This window comes from Schistocerca piceifrons, chromosome 2 (assembly GCF_021461385.2).
Source record: "Schistocerca piceifrons isolate TAMUIC-IGC-003096 chromosome 2, iqSchPice1.1, whole genome shotgun sequence".
In the NCBI taxonomy this organism is placed as follows: Eukaryota; Metazoa; Arthropoda; class Insecta; order Orthoptera; family Acrididae; genus Schistocerca; species Schistocerca piceifrons.
The window spans coordinates 39944998-39967600 of NC_060139.1; the positions used below are offsets into that span (position 1 = coordinate 39944998).

The window sequence follows — 22603 nt, forward strand, 5'->3', positions numbered from 1 at the left end:
ATCCACCGTCACATCCACCTTTATTACTGCCCTGACACTCATTTACGCACATATCTGCTTTCGTTCACGTTTGCTCGCCTGATGCTTGGACCCCAAAAACCACAACCCAAAGATATCGTAAATGCCGTGAGAATAACCAAGACTCAGCAAACAAAAGAATGTTCGGCTACCGGGAATCGATTCCGGGCCTCGTGGCTGAAAGCCATGTCTCCTAACAGCTTTCCATTCTTTCAGGCCGCCAGACAATCAGACTTGCAAGGCAAGCACCATAGTCACTGCCGTTTCTCGTAGTATCTGTGGAACCTGTTCCCGCGTAATTTACTTGTTTTCCCGCATGTACGAAATTGGTAGTTTTGGAATATTTAAAATGCATTGTCAGATGTGGGGTTCGAACCCACGCTCCCCTTCGGGAACCAGAGCTTAAATCTGGCGCCGTAGACCGCTCGGCCAATCTGACGCGTGGGCGCCAGATCTCTTCCACCGTCGTTTCTCGGTATATCTCCAGAGCCTGACTGCGAAATTAGCGTGTTTTTTTCTTGTGTGAAGGAAATACGTTGGTTTTAGAGTATTTAAAACGAGTTGTCAGATGTGAGGTTGCACCCCACCCTCACTTTCGGGAACCACAGCTTAAACATGGTGCCTTACACCATTGTTTTCCGTCGCCATCTGTCTTGAGTGGAACGAGCAGAACTGTAGTTATCAATATTCACACTGACGCAGAGAAAACAAAAAACGACAGAAGAGGCCGTTCCCTAGCAACGGCTACGCTGTGCATTTCGCCCTCAGGGGAAGCTAATGATAGGCTCCAGGCGAGCATCAAACTAACCAACTTAATATTGTGATACTTAGGCGCTTTCTACTTCTGGATTGGCACACACATGCTGAATCGTCTCTGGATCATCAGTAAGTACGTCACATTAGATATTTGTTTTATCGCCCTGCTGTAAATTAAAGGGCAGTTTTTCAACGGCTGTCAGTTCTGCTTCTAGCTACGCTACATCGCCCTAGCAGCACCTACGCACTGCGTTCAGATGTGCTCACCTCCGCCCTGGCGTTGAGCGCCTACAGCGCCGTCGCCTTCGGCCTCTGATGGCAGGAGGGTAGCCGACACATCAAGGCGTGGGTGGGACGCAGCACAACGCGGTGGTGGTGTAACGGTCAGCATGGTTGCTTCCCAAGCAGTTGATCCGGGTTCGATTCCCGGCCACCGCACAAAAGGTACTTTTTTCTTCTACGGGTATTCCACGTAACGAAACGCGATCTTCGAAACTGTGAACTGTCGCGGTACGAATAGTTTTCCTTCGCCCCTCGTCTCAGTCCGTGCTGCCAGGGCGCTAGTCTGCGGCTTTCGTTTCTCAGCATCGTGTGTCTCCATGTGTCGACTTGTCTCGACTTTGCTCGGCTGACGCGAAAGCTGACGCTTGGAAATGGGCATATATGTAGAGGGCAGGCGCGACAAACGACTGGGAGAGACCAAAAAACGACAAACACACGACAGAACCTTTCATTTTATTGTGGCCACAGATTCGCCCCTTAGTGTACCGAGAGGCAAGAGTGGCGTCAGCGTGCGGGACCGCATAATTATTGCTAAGCAACAACGAAGCCGAAGGAAAAATGCAAAATGAAAGAAGGCAACAGCACGTCGAGTTCCCAGCCGAGCACGCATCCATGTACTAACCACGGCCAACGATTCCTAACGCCGGTGAACAGACGAGAACCGCTGCACTACGCGCGGTGTGGCCGTTGGCGACAGTATCGCGCAACGTGTAGACACCTTACTTCTTGTGAAGATCGCTTGTTATTTACCTGGCAGTGTGTCGCTGGAGGAAGCATTGTCTTTTAGGGGAGAAAAATGAAATGGCACTTGGTGCGGTCGAATACGTGGCCTTTGTGTTCACAGCACGACGCTCTAACTTACTCAGCTATCGAGCTACGCATTGTGGCACGTCTGCAGTCCAATACCCGATCCACCGTCTCATCCACCTTTATTACTGCCCTGACACTCATTTACGCACATATCTGCTTTCGTTCACGTTTGCTCGCCTGATGCTTGGACCCCAAAAACCACAACCCAAAGATATCGTAAATGCCGTGAGAATAACCAAGACTCAGCAAACAAAAGAATGTTCGGCTACCGGGAATCGATTCCGGGCCTCGTGGCTGAAAGCCATGTCTCCTAACAGCTTTCCATTCTTTCAGGCCGCCAGACAATCAGACTTGCAAGGCAAGCACCATAGTCACTGCCGTTTCTCGTAGTATCTGTGGAACCTGTTCCCGCGTAATTTACTTGTTTTCCCGCATGTACGAAATTGGTAGTTTTGGAATATTTAAAATGCATTGTCAGATGTGGGGTTCGAACCCACGCTCCCCTTCGGGAACCAGAGCTTAAATCTGGCGCCGTAGACCGCTCGGCCAATCTGACGCGTGGGCGCCAGATCTCTTCCACCGTCGTTTCTCGGTATATCTCCAGAGCCTGACTGCGAAATTAGCGTGTTTTTTTCTTGTGTGAAGGAAATACGTTGGTTTTAGAGTATTTAAAACGAGTTGTCAGATGTGAGGTTGCACCCCACCCTCACTTTCGGGAACCACAGCTTAAACATGGTGCCTTACACCATTGTTTTCCGTCGCCATCTGTCTTGAGTGGAACGAGCAGAACTGTAGTTATCAATATTCACACTGACGCAGAGAAAACAAAAAACGACAGAAGAGGCCGTTCCCTAGCAACGGCTACGCTGTGCATTTCGCCCTCAGGGGAAGCTAATGATAGGCTCCAGGCGAGCATCAAACTAACCAACTTAATATTGTGATACTTAGGCGCTTTCTACTTCTGGATTGGCACACACATGCTGAATCGTCTCTGGATCATCAGTAAGTACGTCACATTAGATATTTGTTTTATCGCCCTGCTGTAAATTAAAGGGCAGTTTTTCAACGGCTGTCAGTTCTGCTTCTAGCTACGCTACATCGCCCTAGCAGCACCTACGCACTGCGTTCAGATGTGCTCACCTCCGCCCTGGCGTTGAGCGCCTACAGCGCCGTCGCCTTCGGCCTCTGATGGCAGGAGGGTAGCCGACACATCAAGGCGTGGGTGGGACGCAGCACAACGCGGTGGTGGTGTAACGGTCAGCATGGTTGCTTCCCAAGCAGTTGATCCGGGTTCGATTCCCGGCCACCGCACAAAAGGTACTTTTTTCTTCTACGGGTATTCCACGTAACGAAACGCGATCTTCGAAACTGTGAACTGTCGCGGTACGAATAGTTTTCCTTCGCCCCTCGTCTCAGTCCGTGCTGCCAGGGCGCTAGTCTGCGGCTTTCGTTTCTCAGCATCGTGTGTCTCCATGTGTCGACTTGTCTCGACTTTGCTCGGCTGACGCGAAAGCTGACGCTTGGAAATGGGCATATATGTAGAGGGCAGGCGCGACAAACGACTGGGAGAGACCAAAAAACGACAAACACACGACAGAACCTTTCATTTTATTGTGGCCACAGATTCGCCCCTTAGTGTACCGAGAGGCAAGAGTGGCGTCAGCGTGCGGGACCGCATAATTATTGCTAAGCAACAACGAAGCCGAAGGAAAAATGCAAAATGAAAGAAGGCAACAGCACGTCGAGTTCCCAGCCGAGCACGCATCCATGTACTAACCACGGCCAACGATTCCTAACGCCGGTGAACAGACGAGAACCGCTGCACTACGCGCGGTGTGGCCGTTGGCGACAGTATCGCGCAACGTGTAGACACCTTACTTCTTGTGAAGATCGCTTGTTATTTACCTGGCAGTGTGTCGCTGGAGGAAGCATTGTCTTTTAGGGGAGAAAAATGAAATGGCACTTGGTGCGGTCGAATACGTGGCCTTTGTGTTCACAGCACGACGCTCTAACTTACTCAGCTATCGAGCTACGCATTGTGGCACGTCTGCAGTCCAATACCCGATCCACCGTCTCATCCACCTTTATTACTGCCCTGACACTCATTTACGCACATATCTGCTTTCGTTCACGTTTGCTCGCCTGATGCTTGGACCCCAAAAACCACAACCCAAAGATATCGTAAATGCCGTGAGAATAACCAAGACTCAGCAAACAAAAGAATGTTCGGCTACCGGGAATCGATTCCGGGCCTCGTGGCTGAAAGCCATGTCTCCTAACAGCTTTCCATTCTTTCAGGCCGCCAGACAATCAGACTTGCAAGGCAAGCACCATAGTCACTGCCGTTTCTCGTAGTATCTGTGGAACCTGTTCCCGCGTAATTTACTTGTTTTCCCGCATGTACGAAATTGGTAGTTTTGGAATATTTAAAATGCATTGTCAGATGTGGGGTTCGAACCCACGCTCCCCTTCGGGAACCAGAGCTTAAATCTGGCGCCGTAGACCGCTCGGCCAATCTGACGCGTGGGCGCCAGATCTCTTCCACCGTCGTTTCTCGGTATATCTCCAGAGCCTGACTGCGAAATTAGCGTGTTTTTTTCTTGTGTGAAGGAAATACGTTGGTTTTAGAGTATTTAAAACGAGTTGTCAGATGTGAGGTTGCACCCCACCCTCACTTTCGGGAACCACAGCTTAAACATGGTGCCTTACACCATTGTTTTCCGTCGCCATCTGTCTTGAGTGGAACGAGCAGAACTGTAGTTATCAATATTCACACTGACGCAGAGAAAACAAAAAACGACAGAAGAGGCCGTTCCCTAGCAACGGCTACGCTGTGCATTTCGCCCTCAGGGGAAGCTAATGATAGGCTCCAGGCGAGCATCAAACTAACCAACTTAATATTGTGATACTTAGGCGCTTTCTACTTCTGGATTGGCACACACATGCTGAATCGTCTCTGGATCATCAGTAAGTACGTCACATTAGATATTTGTTTTATCGCCCTGCTGTAAATTAAAGGGCAGTTTTTCAACGGCTGTCAGTTCTGCTTCTAGCTACGCTACATCGCCCTAGCAGCACCTACGCACTGCGTTCAGATGTGCTCACCTCCGCCCTGGCGTTGAGCGCCTACAGCGCCGTCGCCTTCGGCCTCTGATGGCAGGAGGGTAGCCGACACATCAAGGCGTGGGTGGGACGCAGCACAACGCGGTGGTGGTGTAACGGTCAGCATGGTTGCTTCCCAAGCAGTTGATCCGGGTTCGATTCCCGGCCACCGCACAAAAGGTACTTTTTTCTTCTACGGGTATTCCACGTAACGAAACGCGATCTTCGAAACTGTGAACTGTCGCGGTACGAATAGTTTTCCTTCGCCCCTCGTCTCAGTCCGTGCTGCCAGGGCGCTAGTCTGCGGCTTTCGTTTCTCAGCATCGTGTGTCTCCATGTGTCGACTTGTCTCGACTTTGCTCGGCTGACGCGAAAGCTGACGCTTGGAAATGGGCATATATGTAGAGGGCAGGCGCGACAAACGACTGGGAGAGACCAAAAAACGACAAACACACGACAGAACCTTTCATTTTATTGTGGCCACAGATTCGCCCCTTAGTGTACCGAGAGGCAAGAGTGGCGTCAGCGTGCGGGACCGCATAATTATTGCTAAGCAACAACGAAGCCGAAGGAAAAATGCAAAATGAAAGAAGGCAACAGCACGTCGAGTTCCCAGCCGAGCACGCATCCATGTACTAACCACGGCCAACGATTCCTAACGCCGGTGAACAGACGAGAACCGCTGCACTACGCGCGGTGTGGCCGTTGGCGACAGTATCGCGCAACGTGTAGACACCTTACTTCTTGTGAAGATCGCTTGTTATTTACCTGGCAGTGTGTCGCTGGAGGAAGCATTGTCTTTTAGGGGAAAAAATGAAATGGCACTTGGTGCGGTCGAATACGTGGCCTTTGTGTTCACAGCACGACGCTCTAACTTACTCAGCTATCGAGCTACGCATTGTGGCACGTCTGCAGTCCAATACCCGATCCACCGTCTCATCCACCTTTATTACTGCCCTGACACTCATTTACGCACATATCTGCTTTCGTTCACGTTTGCTCGCCTGATGCTTGGACCCCAAAAACCACAACCCAAAGATATCGTAAATGCCGTGAGAATAACCAAGACTCAGCAAACAAAAGAATGTTCGGCTACCGGGAATCGATTCCGGGCCTCGTGGCTGAAAGCCATGTCTCCTAACAGCTTTCCATTCTTTCAGGCCGCCAGACAATCAGACTTGCAAGGCAAGCACCATAGTCACTGCCGTTTCTCGTAGTATCTGTGGAACCTGTTCCCGCGTAATTTACTTGTTTTCCCGCATGTACGAAATTGGTAGTTTTGGAATATTTAAAATGCATTGTCAGATGTGGGGTTCGAACCCACGCTCCCCTTCGGGAACCAGAGCTTAAATCTGGCGCCGTAGACCGCTCGGCCAATCTGACGCGTGGGCGCCAGATCTCTTCCACCGTCGTTTCTCGGTATATCTCCAGAGCCTGACTGCGAAATTAGCGTGTTTTTTTCTTGTGTGAAGGAAATACGTTGGTTTTAGAGTATTTAAAACGAGTTGTCAGATGTGAGGTTGCACCCCACCCTCACTTTCGGGAACCACAGCTTAAACATGGTGCCTTACACCATTGTTTTCCGTCGCCATCTGTCTTGAGTGGAACGAGCAGAACTGTAGTTATCAATATTCACACTGACGCAGAGAAAACAAAAAACGACAGAAGAGGCCGTTCCCTAGCAACGGCTACGCTGTGCATTTCGCCCTCAGGGGAAGCTAATGATAGGCTCCAGGCGAGCATCAAACTAACCAACTTAATATTGTGATACTTAGGCGCTTTCTACTTCTGGATTGGCACACACATGCTGAATCGTCTCTGGATCATCAGTAAGTACGTCACATTAGATATTTGTTTTATCGCCCTGCTGTAAATTAAAGGGCAGTTTTTCAACGGCTGTCAGTTCTGCTTCTAGCTACGCTACATCGCCCTAGCAGCACCTACGCACTGCGTTCAGATGTGCTCACCTCCGCCCTGGCGTTGAGCGCCTACAGCGCCGTCGCCTTCGGCCTCTGATGGCAGGAGGGTAGCCGACACATCAAGGCGTGGGTGGGACGCAGCACAACGCGGTGGTGGTGTAACGGTCAGCATGGTTGCTTCCCAAGCAGTTGATCCGGGTTCGATTCCCGGCCACCGCACAAAAGGTACTTTTTTCTTCTACGGGTATTCCACGTAACGAAACGCGATCTTCGAAACTGTGAACTGTCGCGGTACGAATAGTTTTCCTTCGCCCCTCGTCTCAGTCCGTGCTGCCAGGGCGCTAGTCTGCGGCTTTCGTTTCTCAGCATCGTGTGTCTCCATGTGTCGACTTGTCTCGACTTTGCTCGGCTGACGCGAAAGCTGACGCTTGGAAATGGGCATATATGTAGAGGGCAGGCGCGACAAACGACTGGGAGAGACCAAAAAACGACAAACACACGACAGAACCTTTCATTTTATTGTGGCCACAGATTCGCCCCTTAGTGTACCGAGAGGCAAGAGTGGCGTCAGCGTGCGGGACCGCATAATTATTGCTAAGCAACAACGAAGCCGAAGGAAAAATGCAAAATGAAAGAAGGCAACAGCACGTCGAGTTCCCAGCCGAGCACGCATCCATGTACTAACCACGGCCAACGATTCCTAACGCCGGTGAACAGACGAGAACCGCTGCACTACGCGCGGTGTGGCCGTTGGCGACAGTATCGCGCAACGTGTAGACACCTTACTTCTTGTGAAGATCGCTTGTTATTTACCTGGCAGTGTGTCGCTGGAGGAAGCATTGTCTTTTAGGGGAGAAAAATGAAATGGCACTTGGTGCGGTCGAATACGTGGCCTTTGTGTTCACAGCACGACGCTCTAACTTACTCAGCTATCGAGCTACGCATTGTGGCACGTCTGCAGTCCAATACCCGATCCACCGTCTCATCCACCTTTATTACTGCCCTGACACTCATTTACGCACATATCTGCTTTCGTTCACGTTTGCTCGCCTGATGCTTGGACCCCAAAAACCACAACCCAAAGATATCGTAAATGCCGTGAGAATAACCAAGACTCAGCAAACAAAAGAATGTTCGGCTACCGGGAATCGATTCCGGGCCTCGTGGCTGAAAGCCATGTCTCCTAACAGCTTTCCATTCTTTCAGGCCGCCAGACAATCAGACTTGCAAGGCAAGCACCATAGTCACTGCCGTTTCTCGTAGTATCTGTGGAACCTGTTCCCGCGTAATTTACTTGTTTTCCCGCATGTACGAAATTGGTAGTTTTGGAATATTTAAAATGCATTGTCAGATGTGGGGTTCGAACCCACGCTCCCCTTCGGGAACCAGAGCTTAAATCTGGCGCCGTAGACCGCTCGGCCAATCTGACGCGTGGGCGCCAGATCTCTTCCACCGTCGTTTCTCGGTATATCTCCAGAGCCTGACTGCGAAATTAGCGTGTTTTTTTCTTGTGTGAAGGAAATACGTTGGTTTTAGAGTATTTAAAACGAGTTGTCAGATGTGAGGTTGCACCCCACCCTCACTTTCGGGAACCACAGCTTAAACATGGTGCCTTACACCATTGTTTTCCGTCGCCATCTGTCTTGAGTGGAACGAGCAGAACTGTAGTTATCAATATTCACACTGACGCAGAGAAAACAAAAAACGACAGAAGAGGCCGTTCCCTAGCAACGGCTACGCTGTGCATTTCGCCCTCAGGGGAAGCTAATGATAGGCTCCAGGCGAGCATCAAACTAACCAACTTAATATTGTGATACTTAGGCGCTTTCTACTTCTGGATTGGCACACACATGCTGAATCGTCTCTGGATCATCAGTAAGTACGTCACATTAGATATTTGTTTTATCGCCCTGCTGTAAATTAAAGGGCAGTTTTTCAACGGCTGTCAGTTCTGCTTCTAGCTACGCTACATCGCCCTAGCAGCACCTACGCACTGCGTTCAGATGTGCTCACCTCCGCCCTGGCGTTGAGCGCCTACAGCGCCGTCGCCTTCGGCCTCTGATGGCAGGAGGGTAGCCGACACATCAAGGCGTGGGTGGGACGCAGCACAACGCGGTGGTGGTGTAACGGTCAGCATGGTTGCTTCCCAAGCAGTTGATCCGGGTTCGATTCCCGGCCACCGCACAAAAGGTACTTTTTTCTTCTACGGGTATTCCACGTAACGAAACGCGATCTTCGAAACTGTGAACTGTCGCGGTACGAATAGTTTTCCTTCGCCCCTCGTCTCAGTCCGTGCTGCCAGGGCGCTAGTCTGCGGCTTTCGTTTCTCAGCATCGTGTGTCTCCATGTGTCGACTTGTCTCGACTTTGCTCGGCTGACGCGAAAGCTGACGCTTGGAAATGGGCATATATGTAGAGGGCAGGCGCGACAAACGACTGGGAGAGACCAAAAAACGACAAACACACGACAGAACCTTTCATTTTATTGTGGCCACAGATTCGCCCCTTAGTGTACCGAGAGGCAAGAGTGGCGTCAGCGTGCGGGACCGCATAATTATTGCTAAGCAACAACGAAGCCGAAGGAAAAATGCAAAATGAAAGAAGGCAACAGCACGTCGAGTTCCCAGCCGAGCACGCATCCATGTACTAACCACGGCCAACGATTCCTAACGCCGGTGAACAGACGAGAACCGCTGCACTACGCGCGGTGTGGCCGTTGGCGACAGTATCGCGCAACGTGTAGACACCTTACTTCTTGTGAAGATCGCTTGTTATTTACCTGGCAGTGTGTCGCTGGAGGAAGCATTGTCTTTTAGGGGAAAAAATGAAATGGCACTTGGTGCGGTCGAATACGTGGCCTTTGTGTTCACAGCACGACGCTCTAACTTACTCAGCTATCGAGCTACGCATTGTGGCACGTCTGCAGTCCAATACCCGATCCACCGTCTCATCCACCTTTATTACTGCCCTGACACTCATTTACGCACATATCTGCTTTCGTTCACGTTTGCTCGCCTGATGCTTGGACCCCAAAAACCACAACCCAAAGATATCGTAAATGCCGTGAGAATAACCAAGACTCAGCAAACAAAAGAATGTTCGGCTACCGGGAATCGATTCCGGGCCTCGTGGCTGAAAGCCATGTCTCCTAACAGCTTTCCATTCTTTCAGGCCGCCAGACAATCAGACTTGCAAGGCAAGCACCATAGTCACAGCCGTTTCTCGTAGTATCTGTGGAACCTGTTCCCGCGTAATTTACTTGTTTTCCCGCATGTACGAAATTGGTAGTTTTGGAATATTTAAAATGCATTGTCAGATGTGGGGTTCGAACCCACGCTCCCCTTCGGGAACCAGAGCTTAAATCTGGCGCCTTAGACCGCTCGGCCAATCTGACGCGTGGGCGCCAGATCTCTTCCACCGTCGTTTCTCGGTATATCTCCAGAGCCTGACTGCGAAATTAGCGTGTTTTTTTCTTGTGTGAAGGAAATACGTTGGTTTTAGAGTATTTAAAACGAGTTGTCAGATGTGAGGTTGCACCCCACCCTCACTTTCGGGAACCACAGCTTAAACATGGTGCCTTACACCATTGTTTTCCGTCGCCATCTGTCTTGAGTGGAACGAGCAGAACTGTAGTTATCAATATTCACACTGACGCAGAGAAAACAAAAAACGACAGAAGAGGCCGTTCCCTAGCAACGGCTACGCTGTGCATTTCGCCCTCAGGGGAAGCTAATGATAGGCTCCAGGCGAGCATCAAACTAACCAACTTAATATTGTGATACTTAGGCGCTTTCTACTTCTGGATTGGCACACACATGCTGAATCGTCTCTGGATCATCAGTAAGTACGTCACATTAGATATTTGTTTTATCGCCCTGCTGTAAATTAAAGGGCAGTTTTTCAACGGCTGTCAGTTCTGCTTCTAGCTACGCTACATCGCCCTAGCAGCACCTACGCACTGCGTTCAGATGTGCTCACCTCCGCCCTGGCGTTGAGCGCCTACAGCGCCGTCGCCTTCGGCCTCTGATGGCAGGAGGGTAGCCGACACATCAAGGCGTGGGTGGGACGCAGCACAACGCGGTGGTGGTGTAACGGTCAGCATGGTTGCTTCCCAAGCAGTTGATCCGGGTTCGATTCCCGGCCACCGCACAAAAGGTACTTTTTTCTTCTACGGGTATTCCACGTAACGAAACGCGATCTTCGAAACTGTGAACTGTCGCGGTACGAATAGTTTTCCTTCGCCCCTCGTCTCAGTCCGTGCTGCCAGGGCGCTAGTCTGCGGCTTTCGTTTCTCAGCATCGTGTGTCTCCATGTGTCGACTTGTCTCGACTTTGCTCGGCTGACGCGAAAGCTGACGCTTGGAAATGGGCATATATGTAGAGGGCAGGCGCGACAAACGACTGGGAGAGACCAAAAAACGACAAACACACGACAGAACCTTTCATTTTATTGTGGCCACAGATTCGCCCCTTAGTGTACCGAGAGGCAAGAGTGGCGTCAGCGTGCGGGACCGCATAATTATTGCTAAGCAACAACGAAGCCGAAGGAAAAATGCAAAATGAAAGAAGGCAACAGCACGTCGAGTTCCCAGCCGAGCACGCATCCATGTACTAACCACGGCCAACGATTCCTAACGCCGGTGAACAGACGAGAACCGCTGCACTACGCGCGGTGTGGCCGTTGGCGACAGTATCGCGCAACGTGTAGACACCTTACTTCTTGTGAAGATCGCTTGTTATTTACCTGGCAGTGTGTCGCTGGAGGAAGCATTGTCTTTTAGGGGAAAAAATGAAATGGCACTTGGTGCGGTCGAATACGTGGCCTTTGTGTTCACAGCACGACGCTCTAACTTACTCAGCTATCGAGCTACGCATTGTGGCACGTCTGCAGTCCAATACCCGATCCACCGTCTCATCCACCTTTATTACTGCCCTGACACTCATTTACGCACATATCTGCTTTCGTTCACGTTTGCTCGCCTGATGCTTGGACCCCAAAAACCACAACCCAAAGATATCGTAAATGCCGTGAGAATAACCAAGACTCAGCAAACAAAAGAATGTTCGGCTACCGGGAATCGATTCCGGGCCTCGTGGCTGAAAGCCATGTCTCCTAACAGCTTTCCATTCTTTCAGGCCGCCAGACAATCAGACTTGCAAGGCAAGCACCATAGTCACTGCCGTTTCTCGTAGTATCTGTGGAACCTGTTCCCGCGTAATTTACTTGTTTTCCCGCATGTACGAAATTGGTAGTTTTGGAATATTTAAAATGCATTGTCAGATGTGGGGTTCGAACCCACGCTCCCCTTCGGGAACCAGAGCTTAAATCTGGCGCCGTAGACCGCTCGGCCAATCTGACGCGTGGGCGCCAAATCTCTTCCACCGTCGTTTCTCGGTATATCTCCAGAGCCTGACTGCGAAATTAGCGTGTTTTTTTCTTGTGTGAAGGAAATACGTTGGTTTTAGAGTATTTAAAACGAGTTGTCAGATGTGAGGTTGCACCCCACCCTCACTTTCGGGAACCACAGCTTAAACATGGTGCCTTACACCATTGTTTTCCGTCGCCATCTGTCTTGAGTGGAACGAGCAGAACTGTAGTTATCAATATTCACACTGACGCAGAGAAAACAAAAAACGACAGAAGAGGCCGTTCCCTAGCAACGGCTACGCTGTGCATTTCGCCCTCAGGGGAAGCTAATGATAGGCTCCAGGCGAGCATCAAACTAACCAACTTAATATTGTGATACTTAGGCGCTTTCTACTTCTGGATTGGCACACACATGCTGAATCGTCTCTGGATCATCAGTAAGTACGTCACATTAGATATTTGTTTTATCGCCCTGCTGTAAATTAAAGGGCAGTTTTTCAACGGCTGTCAGTTCTGCTTCTAGCTACGCTACATCGCCCTAGCAGCACCTACGCACTGCGTTCAGATGTGCTCACCTCCGCCCTGGCGTTGAGCGCCTACAGCGCCGTCGCCTTCGGCCTCTGATGGCAGGAGGGTAGCCGACACATCAAGGCGTGGGTGGGACGCAGCACAACGCGGTGGTGGTGTAACGGTCAGCATGGTTGCTTCCCAAGCAGTTGATCCGGGTTCGATTCCCGGCCACCGCACAAAAGGTACTTTTTTCTTCTACGGGTATTCCACGTAACGAAACGCGATCTTCGAAACTGTGAACTGTCGCGGTACGAATAGTTTTCCTTCGCCCCTCGTCTCAGTCCGTGCTGCCAGGGCGCTAGTCTGCGGCTTTCGTTTCTCAGCATCGTGTGTCTCCATGTGTCGACTTGTCTCGACTTTGCTCGGCTGACGCGAAAGCTGACGCTTGGAAATGGGCATATATGTAGAGGGCAGGCGCGACAAACGACTGGGAGAGACCAAAAAACGACAAACACACGACAGAACCTTTCATTTTATTGTGGCCACAGATTCGCCCCTTAGTGTACCGAGAGGCAAGAGTGGCGTCAGCGTGCGGGACCGCATAATTATTGCTAAGCAACAACGAAGCCGAAGGAAAAATGCAAAATGAAAGAAGGCAACAGCACGTCGAGTTCCCAGCCGAGCACGCATCCATGTACTAACCACGGCCAACGATTCCTAACGCCGGTGAACAGACGAGAACCGCTGCACTACGCGCGGTGTGGCCGTTGGCGACAGTATCGCGCAACGTGTAGACACCTTACTTCTTGTGAAGATCGCTTGTTATTTACCTGGCAGTGTGTCGCTGGAGGAAGCATTGTCTTTTAGGGGAAAAAATGAAATGGCACTTGGTGCGGTCGAATACGTGGCCTTTGTGTTCACAGCACGACGCTCTAACTTACTCAGCTATCGAGCTACGCATTGTGGCACGTCTGCAGTCCAATACCCGATCCACCGTCTCATCCACCTTTATTACTGCCCTGACACTCATTTACGCACATATCTGCTTTCGTTCACGTTTGCTCGCCTGATGCTTGGACCCCAAAAACCACAACCCAAAGATATCGTAAATGCCGTGAGAATAACCAAGACTCAGCAAACAAAAGAATGTTCGGCTACCGGGAATCGATTCCGGGCCTCGTGGCTGAAAGCCATGTCTCCTAACAGCTTTCCATTCTTTCAGGCCGCCAGACAATCAGACTTGCAAGGCAAGCACCATAGTCACTGCCGTTTCTCGTAGTATCTGTGGAACCTGTTCCCGCGTAATTTACTTGTTTTCCCGCATGTACGAAATTGGTAGTTTTGGAATATTTAAAATGCATTGTCAGATGTGGGGTTCGAACCCACGCTCCCCTTCGGGAACCAGAGCTTAAATCTGGCGCCGTAGACCGCTCGGCCAATCTGACGCGTGGGCGCCAAATCTCTTCCACCGTCGTTTCTCGGTATATCTCCAGAGCCTGACTGCGAAATTAGCGTGTTTTTTTCTTGTGTGAAGGAAATACGTTGGTTTTAGAGTATTTAAAACGAGTTGTCAGATGTGAGGTTGCACCCCACCCTCACTTTCGGGAACCACAGCTTAAACATGGTGCCTTACACCATTGTTTTCCGTCGCCATCTGTCTTGAGTGGAACGAGCAGAACTGTAGTTATCAATATTCACACTGACGCAGAGAAAACAAAAAACGACAGAAGAGGCCGTTCCCTAGCAACGGCTACGCTGTGCATTTCGCCCTCAGGGGAAGCTAATGATAGGCTCCAGGCGAGCATCAAACTAACCAACTTAATATTGTGATACTTAGGCGCTTTCTACTTCTGGATTGGCACACACATGCTGAATCGTCTCTGGATCATCAGTAAGTACGTCACATTAGATATTTGTTTTATCGCCCTGCTGTAAATTAAAGGGCAGTTTTTCAACGGCTGTCAGTTCTGCTTCTAGCTACGCTACATCGCCCTAGCAGCACCTACGCACTGCGTTCAGATGTGCTCACCTCCGCCCTGGCGTTGAGCGCCTACAGCGCCGTCGCCTTCGGCCTCTGATGGCAGGAGGGTAGCCGACACATCAAGGCGTGGGTGGGACGCAGCACAACGCGGTGGTGGTGTAACGGTCAGCATGGTTGCTTCCCAAGCAGTTGATCCGGGTTCGATTCCCGGCCACCGCACAAAAGGTACTTTTTTCTTCTACGGGTATTCCACGTAACGAAACGCGATCTTCGAAACTGTGAACTGTCGCGGTACGAATAGTTTTCCTTCGCCCCTCGTCTCAGTCCGTGCTGCCAGGGCGCTAGTCTGCGGCTTTCGTTTCTCAGCATCGTGTGTCTCCATGTGTCGACTTGTCTCGACTTTGCTCGGCTGACGCGAAAGCTGACGCTTGGAAATGGGCATATATGTAGAGGGCAGGCGCGACAAACGACTGGGAGAGACCAAAAAACGACAAACACACGACAGAACCTTTCATTTTATTGTGGCCACAGATTCGCCCCTTAGTGTACCGAGAGGCAAGAGTGGCGTCAGCGTGCGGGACCGCATAATTATTGCTAAGCAACAACGAAGCCGAAGGAAAAATGCAAAATGAAAGAAGGCAACAGCACGTCGAGTTCCCAGCCGAGCACGCATCCATGTACTAACCACGGCCAACGATTCCTAACGCCGGTGAACAGACGAGAACCGCTGCACTACGCGCGGTGTGGCCGTTGGCGACAGTATCGCGCAACGTGTAGACACCTTACTTCTTGTGAAGATCGCTTGTTATTTACCTGGCAGTGTGTCGCTGGAGGAAGCATTGTCTTTTAGGGGAAAAAATGAAATGGCACTTGGTGCGGTCGAATACGTGGCCTTTGTGTTCACAGCACGACGCTCTAACTTACTCAGCTATCGAGCTACGCATTGTGGCACGTCTGCAGTCCAATACCCGATCCACCGTCTCATCCACCTTTATTACTGCCCTGACACTCATTTACGCACATATCTGCTTTCGTTCACGTTTGCTCGCCTGATGCTTGGACCCCAAAAACCACAACCCAAAGATATCGTAAATGCCGTGAGAATAACCAAGACTCAGCAAACAAAAGAATGTTCGGCTACCGGGAATCGATTCCGGGCCTCGTGGCTGAAAGCCATGTCTCCTAACAGCTTTCCATTCTTTCAGGCCGCCAGACAATCAGACTTGCAAGGCAAGCACCATAGTCACAGCCGTTTCTCGTAGTATCTGTGGAACCTGTTCCCGCGTAATTTACTTGTTTTCCCGCATGTACGAAATTGGTAGTTTTGGAATATTTAAAATGCATTGTCAGATGTGGGGTTCGAACCCACGCTCCCCTTCGGGAACCAGAGCTTAAATCTGGCGCCTTAGACCGCTCGGCCAATCTGACGCGTGGGCGCCAGATCTCTTCCACCGTCGTTTCTCGGTATATCTCCAGAGCCTGACTGCGAAATTAGCGTGTTTTTTTCTTGTGTGAAGGAAATACGTTGGTTTTAGAGTATTTAAAACGAGTTGTCAGATGTGAGGTTGCACCCCACCCTCACTTTCGGGAACCACAGCTTAAACATGGTGCCTTACACCATTGTTTTCCGTCGCCATCTGTCTTGAGTGGAACGAGCAGAACTGTAGTTATCAATATTCACACTGACGCAGAGAAAACAAAAAACGACAGAAGAGGCCGTTCCCTAGCAACGGCTACGCTGTGCATTTCGCCCTCAGGGGAAGCTAATGATAGGCTCCAGGCGAGCATCAAACTAACCAACTTAATATTGTGATACTTAGGCGCTTTCTACTTCTGGATTGGCACACACATGCTGAATCGTCTCTGGATCATCAGTAAGTACGTCACATTAGATATTTGTTTTATCGCCCTGCTGTAAATTAAAGGGCAGTTTTTCAACGGCTGTCAGTTCTGCTTCTAGCTACGCTACATCGCCCTAGCAGCACCTACGCACTGCGTTCAGATGTGCTCACCTCCGCCCTGGCGTTGAGCGCCTACAGCGCCGTCGCCTTCGGCCTCTGATGGCAGGAGGGTAGCCGACACATCAAGGCGTGGGTGGGACGCAGCACAACGCGGTGGTGGTGTAACGGTCAGCATGGTTGCTTCCCAAGCAGTTGATCCGGGTTCGATTCCCGGCCACCGCACAAAAGGTACTTTTTTCTTCTACGGGTATTCCACGTAACGAAACGCGATCTTCGAAACTGTGAACTGTCGCGGTACGAATAGTTTTCCTTCGCCCCTCGTCTCAGTCCGTGCTGCCAGGGCGCTAGTCTGCGGCTTTCGTTTCTCAGCATCGTGTGTCTCCATGTGTCGACTTGTCTCGACTTTGCTCGGCTGACGCGAAAGCTGACGCTTGGAAATGGGCATATATGTAGAGGGCAGGCGCGACAAACGACTGGGAGAGACCAAAAAACGACAAACACACGACAGAACCTTTCATTTTATTGTGGCCACAGATTCGCCCCTTAGTGTACCGAGAGGCAAGAGTGGCGTCAGCGTGCGGGACCGCATAATTATTGCTAAGCAACAACGAAGCCGAAGGAAAAATGCAAAATGAAAGAAGGCAACAGCACGTCGAGTTCCCAGCCGAGCACGCATCCATGTACTAACCACGGCCAACGATTCCTAACGCCGGTGAACAGACGAGAACCGCTGCACTACGCGCGGTGTGGCCGTTGGCGACAGTATCGCGCAACGTGTAGACACCTTACTTCTTGTGAAGATCGCTTGTTATTTACCTGGCAGTGTGTCGCTGGAGGAAGCATTGTCTTTTAGGGGAAAAAATGAAATGGCACTTGGTGCGGTCGAATACGTGGCCTTTGTGTTCACAGCACGACGCTCTAACTTACTCAGCTATCGAGCTACGCATTGTGGCACGTCTGCAGTCCAATACCCGATCCACCGTCTCATCCACCTTTATTACTGCCCTGACACTCATTTACGCACATATCTGCTTTCGTTCACGTTTGCTCGCCTGATGCTTGGACCCCAAAAACCACAACCCAAAGATATCGTAAATGCCGTGAGAATAACCAAGACTCAGCAAACAAAAGAATGTTCGGCTACCGGGAATCGATTCCGGGCCTCGTGGCTGAAAGCCATGTCTCCTAACAGCTTTCCATTCTTTCAGGCCGCCAGACAATCAGACTTGCAAGGCAAGCACCATAGTCACTGCCGTTTCTCGTAGTATCTGTGGAACCTGTTCCCGCGTAATTTACTTGTTTTCCCGCATGTACGAAATTGGTAGTTTTGGAATATTTAAAATGCATTGTCAGATGTGGGGTTCGAACCCACGCTCCCCTTCGGGAACCAGAGCTTAAATCTGGCGCCGTAGACCGCTCGGCCAATCTGACGCGTGGGCGCCAAATCTCTTCCACCGTCGTTTCTCGGTATATCTCCAGAGCCTGACTGCGAAATTAGCGTGTTTTTTTCTTGTGTGAAGGAAATACGTTGGTTTTAGAGTATTTAAAACGAGTTGTCAGATGTGAGGTTGCACCCCACCCTCACTTTCGGGAACCACAGCTTAAACATGGTGCCTTACACCATTGTTTTCCGTCGCCATCTGTCTTGAGTGGAACGAGCAGAACTGTAGTTATCAATATTCACACTGACGCAGAGAAAACAAAAAACGACAGAAGAGGCCGTTCCCTAGCAACGGCTACGCTGTGCATTTCGCCCTCAGGGGAAGCTAATGATAGGCTCCAGGCGAGCATCAAACTAACCAACTTAATATTGTGATACTTAGGCGCTTTCTACTTCTGGATTGGCACACACATGCTGAATCGTCTCTGGATCATCAGTAAGTACGTCACATTAGATATTTGTTTTATCGCCCTGCTGTAAATTAAAGGGCAGTTTTTCAACGGCTGTCAGTTCTGCTTCTAGCTACGCTACATCGCCCTAGCAGCACCTACGCACTGCGTTCAGATGTGCTCACCTCCGCCCTGGCGTTGAGCGCCTACAGCGCCGTCGCCTTCGGCCTCTGATGGCAGGAGGGTAGCCGACACATCAAGGCGTGGGTGGGACGCAGCACAACGCGGTGGTGGTGTAACGGTCAGCATGGTTGCTTCCCAAGCAGTTGATCCGGGTTCGATTCCCGGCCACCGCACAAAAGGTACTTTTTTCTTCTACGGGTATTCCACGTAACGAAACGCGATCTTCGAAACTGTGAACTGTCGCGGTACGAATAGTTTTCCTTCGCCCCTCGTCTCAGTCCGTGCTGCCAGGGCGCTAGTCTGCGGCTTTCGTTTCTCAGCATCGTGTGTCTCCATGTGTCGACTTGTCTCGACTTTGCTCGGCTGACGCGAAAGCTGACGCTTGGAAATGGGCATATATGTAGAGGGCAGGCGCGACAAACGACTGGGAGAGACCAAAAAACGACAAACACACGACAGAACCTTTCATTTTATTGTGGCCACAGATTCGCCCCTTAGTGTACCGAGAGGCAAGAGTGGCGTCAGCGTGCGGGACCGCATAATTATTGCTAAGCAACAACGAAGCCGAAGGAAAAATGCAAAATGAAAGAAGGCAACAGCACGTCGAGTTCCCAGCCGAGCACGCATCCATGTACTAACCACGGCCAACGATTCCTAACGCCGGTGAACAGACGAGAACCGCTGCACTACGCGCGGTGTGGCCGTTGGCGACAGTATCGCGCAACGTGTAGACACCTTACTTCTTGTGAAGATCGCTTGTTATTTACCTGGCAGTGTGTCGCTGGAGGAAGCATTGTCTTTTAGGGGAAAAAATGAAATGGCACTTGGTGCGGTCGAATACGTGGCCTTTGTGTTCACAGCACGACGCTCTAACTTACTCAGCTATCGAGCTACGCATTGTGGCACGTCTGCAGTCCAATACCCGATCCACCGTCTCATCCACCTTTATTACTGCCCTGACACTCATTTACGCACATATCTGCTTTCGTTCACGTTTGCTCGCCTGATGCTTGGACCCCAAAAACCACAACCCAAAGATATCGTAAATGCCGTGAGAATAACCAAGACTCAGCAAACAAAAGAATGTTCGGCTACCGGGAATCGATTCCGGGCCTCGTGGCTGAAAGCCATGTCTCCTAACAGCTTTCCATTCTTTCAGGCCGCCAGACAATCAGACTTGCAAGGCAAGCACCATAGTCACTGCCGTTTCTCGTAGTATCTGTGGAACCTGTTCCCGCGTAATTTACTTGTTTTCCCGCATGTACGAAATTGGTAGTTTTGGAATATTTAAAATGCATTGTCAGATGTGGGGTTCGAACCCACGCTCCCCTTCGGGAACCAGAGCTTAAATCTGGCGCCGTAGACCGCTCGGCCAATCTGACGCGTGGGCGCCAAATCTCTTCCACCGTCGTTTCTCGGTATATCTCCAGAGCCTGACTGCGAAATTAGCGTGTTTTTTTCTTGTGTGAAGGAAATACGTTGGTTTTAGAGTATTTAAAACGAGTTGTCAGATGTGAGGTTGCACCCCACCCTCACTTTCGGGAACCACAGCTTAAACATGGTGCCTTACACCATTGTTTTCCGTCGCCATCTGTCTTGAGTGGAACGAGCAGAACTGTAGTTATCAATATTCACACTGACGCAGAGAAAACAAAAAACGACAGAAGAGGCCGTTCCCTAGCAACGGCTACGCTGTGCATTTCGCCCTCAGGGGAAGCTAATGATAGGCTCCAGGCGAGCATCAAACTAACCAACTTAATATTGTGATACTTAGGCGCTTTCTACTTCTGGATTGGCACACACATGCTGAATCGTCTCTGGATCATCAGTAAGTACGTCACATTAGATATTTGTTTTATCGCCCTGCTGTAAATTAAAGGGCAGTTTTTCAACGGCTGTCAGTTCTGCTTCTAGCTACGCTACATCGCCCTAGCAGCACCTACGCACTGCGTTCAGATGTGCTCACCTCCGCCCTGGCGTTGAGCGCCTACAGCGCCGTCGCCTTCGGCCTCTGATGGCAGGAGGGTAGCCGACACATCAAGGCGTGGGTGGGACGCAGCACAACGCGGTGGTGGTGTAACGGTCAGCATGGTTGCTTCCCAAGCAGTTGATCCGGGTTCGATTCCCGGCCACCGCACAAAAGGTACTTTTTTCTTCTACGGGTATTCCACGTAACGAAACGCGATCTTCGAAACTGTGAACTGTCGCGGTACGAATAGTTTTCCTTCGCCCCTCGTCTCAGTCCGTGCTGCCAGGGCGCTAGTCTGCGGCTTTCGTTTCTCAGCATCGTGTGTCTCCATGTGTCGACTTGTCTCGACTTTGCTCGGCTGACGCGAAAGCTGACGCTTGGAAATGGGCATATATGTAGAGGGCAGGCGCGACAAACGACTGGGAGAGACCAAAAAACGACAAACACACGACAGAACCTTTCATTTTATTGTGGCCACAGATTCGCCCCTTAGTGTACCGAGAGGCAAGAGTGGCGTCAGCGTGCGGGACCGCATAATTATTGCTAAGCAACAACGAAGCCGAAGGAAAAATGCAAAATGAAAGAAGGCAACAGCACGTCGAGTTCCCAGCCGAGCACGCATCCATGTACTAACCACGGCCAACGATTCCTAACGCCGGTGAACAGACGAGAACCGCTGCACTACGCGCGGTGTGGCCGTTGGCGACAGTATCGCGCAACGTGTAGACACCTTACTTCTTGTGAAGATCGCTTGTTATTTACCTGGCAGTGTGTCGCTGGAGGAAGCATTGTCTTTTAGGGGAAAAAATGAAATGGCACTTGGTGCGGTCGAATACGTGGCCTTTGTGTTCACAGCACGACGCTCTAACTTACTCAGCTATCGAGCTACGCATTGTGGCACGTCTGCAGTCCAATACCCGATCCACCGTCTCATCCACCTTTATTACTGCCCTGACACTCATTTACGCACATATCTGCTTTCGTTCACGTTTGCTCGCCTGATGCTTGGACCCCAAAAACCACAACCCAAAGATATCGTAAATGCCGTGAGAATAACCAAGACTCAGCAAACAAAAGAATGTTCGGCTACCGGGAATCGATTCCGGGCCTCGTGGCTGAAAGCCATGTCTCCTAACAGCTTTCCATTCTTTCAGGCCGCCAGACAATCAGACTTGCAAGGCAAGCACCATAGTCACTGCCGTTTCTCGTAGTATCTGTGGAACCTGTTCCCGCGTAATTTACTTGTTTTCCCGCATGTACGAAATTGGTAGTTTTGGAATATTTAAAATGCATTGTCAGATGTGGGGTTCGAACCCACGCTCCCCTTCGGGAACCAGAGCTTAAATCTGGCGCCGTAGACCGCTCGGCCAATCTGACGCGTGGGCGCCAAATCTCTTCCACCGTCGTTTCTCGGTATATCTCCAGAGCCTGACTGCGAAATTAGCGTGTTTTTTTCTTGTGTGAAGGAAATACGTTGGTTTTAGAGTATTTAAAACGAGTTGTCAGATGTGAGGTTGCACCCCACCCTCACTTTCGGGAACCACAGCTTAAACATGGTGCCTTACACCATTGTTTTCCGTCGCCATCTGTCTTGAGTGGAACGAGCAGAACTGTAGTTATCAATATTCACACTGACGCAGAGAAAACAAAAAACGACAGAAGAGGCCGTTCCCTAGCAACGGCTACGCTGTGCATTTCGCCCTCAGGGGAAGCTAATGATAGGCTCCAGGCGAGCATCAAACTAACCAACTTAATATTGTGATACTTAGGCGCTTTCTACTTCTGGATTGGCACACACATGCTGAATCGTCTCTGGATCATCAGTAAGTACGTCACATTAGATATTTGTTTTATCGCCCTGCTGTAAATTAAAGGGCAGTTTTTCAACGGCTGTCAGTTCTGCTTCTAGCTACGCT

At 50.4% G+C, this 22603-nt stretch overlaps 23 non-coding genes across 23 annotated transcripts; 11 read left to right on the forward strand and 12 right to left on the reverse strand.

The window, feature by feature from the left end:
• Window positions 1–373: 373 nt before the first annotated feature.
• On the reverse strand, window positions 374–457 carry Trnal-uaa. Its single transcript has one exon. It is a non-coding gene; the product is annotated as a tRNA-Leu (tRNA).
• Window positions 458–1140: 683 nt separating this feature from the next.
• On the forward strand, window positions 1141–1212 carry Trnag-ccc. The gene has a single exon. It is a non-coding gene; the product is annotated as a tRNA-Gly (tRNA).
• Window positions 1213–2338: 1126 nt separating this feature from the next.
• Window positions 2339–2422, reverse strand: Trnal-uaa. The gene has a single exon. It is a non-coding gene; the product is annotated as a tRNA-Leu (tRNA).
• Window positions 2423–3105: 683 nt separating this feature from the next.
• Trnag-ccc lies at window positions 3106–3177 on the forward strand. Its single transcript has one exon. It is a non-coding gene; the product is annotated as a tRNA-Gly (tRNA).
• A 1126-nt stretch (window positions 3178–4303) lies between these two features.
• Window positions 4304–4387, reverse strand: Trnal-uaa. Its single transcript has one exon. It is a non-coding gene; the product is annotated as a tRNA-Leu (tRNA).
• A 683-nt stretch (window positions 4388–5070) lies between these two features.
• On the forward strand, window positions 5071–5142 carry Trnag-ccc. The gene has a single exon. It is a non-coding gene; the product is annotated as a tRNA-Gly (tRNA).
• Window positions 5143–6267: 1125 nt separating this feature from the next.
• Trnal-uaa lies at window positions 6268–6351 on the reverse strand. The gene has a single exon. It is a non-coding gene; the product is annotated as a tRNA-Leu (tRNA).
• Window positions 6352–7034: 683 nt separating this feature from the next.
• On the forward strand, window positions 7035–7106 carry Trnag-ccc. Its single transcript has one exon. It is a non-coding gene; the product is annotated as a tRNA-Gly (tRNA).
• Window positions 7107–8232: 1126 nt separating this feature from the next.
• Window positions 8233–8316, reverse strand: Trnal-uaa. The gene has a single exon. It is a non-coding gene; the product is annotated as a tRNA-Leu (tRNA).
• Window positions 8317–8999: 683 nt separating this feature from the next.
• Trnag-ccc lies at window positions 9000–9071 on the forward strand. Its single transcript has one exon. It is a non-coding gene; the product is annotated as a tRNA-Gly (tRNA).
• A 1125-nt stretch (window positions 9072–10196) lies between these two features.
• Trnal-uaa lies at window positions 10197–10280 on the reverse strand. The gene has a single exon. It is a non-coding gene; the product is annotated as a tRNA-Leu (tRNA).
• A 683-nt stretch (window positions 10281–10963) lies between these two features.
• Trnag-ccc lies at window positions 10964–11035 on the forward strand. Its single transcript has one exon. It is a non-coding gene; the product is annotated as a tRNA-Gly (tRNA).
• Window positions 11036–12160: 1125 nt separating this feature from the next.
• Window positions 12161–12244, reverse strand: Trnal-uaa. Its single transcript has one exon. It is a non-coding gene; the product is annotated as a tRNA-Leu (tRNA).
• Window positions 12245–12927: 683 nt separating this feature from the next.
• Window positions 12928–12999, forward strand: Trnag-ccc. Its single transcript has one exon. It is a non-coding gene; the product is annotated as a tRNA-Gly (tRNA).
• A 1125-nt stretch (window positions 13000–14124) lies between these two features.
• Trnal-uaa lies at window positions 14125–14208 on the reverse strand. Its single transcript has one exon. It is a non-coding gene; the product is annotated as a tRNA-Leu (tRNA).
• A 683-nt stretch (window positions 14209–14891) lies between these two features.
• On the forward strand, window positions 14892–14963 carry Trnag-ccc. Its single transcript has one exon. It is a non-coding gene; the product is annotated as a tRNA-Gly (tRNA).
• Window positions 14964–16088: 1125 nt separating this feature from the next.
• On the reverse strand, window positions 16089–16172 carry Trnal-uaa. The gene has a single exon. It is a non-coding gene; the product is annotated as a tRNA-Leu (tRNA).
• Window positions 16173–16855: 683 nt separating this feature from the next.
• On the forward strand, window positions 16856–16927 carry Trnag-ccc. Its single transcript has one exon. It is a non-coding gene; the product is annotated as a tRNA-Gly (tRNA).
• Window positions 16928–18052: 1125 nt separating this feature from the next.
• Trnal-uaa lies at window positions 18053–18136 on the reverse strand. The gene has a single exon. It is a non-coding gene; the product is annotated as a tRNA-Leu (tRNA).
• A 683-nt stretch (window positions 18137–18819) lies between these two features.
• On the forward strand, window positions 18820–18891 carry Trnag-ccc. Its single transcript has one exon. It is a non-coding gene; the product is annotated as a tRNA-Gly (tRNA).
• A 1125-nt stretch (window positions 18892–20016) lies between these two features.
• Trnal-uaa lies at window positions 20017–20100 on the reverse strand. The gene has a single exon. It is a non-coding gene; the product is annotated as a tRNA-Leu (tRNA).
• Window positions 20101–20783: 683 nt separating this feature from the next.
• Window positions 20784–20855, forward strand: Trnag-ccc. The gene has a single exon. It is a non-coding gene; the product is annotated as a tRNA-Gly (tRNA).
• A 1125-nt stretch (window positions 20856–21980) lies between these two features.
• Window positions 21981–22064, reverse strand: Trnal-uaa. Its single transcript has one exon. It is a non-coding gene; the product is annotated as a tRNA-Leu (tRNA).
• Window positions 22065–22603: the final 539 nt, after the last annotated feature.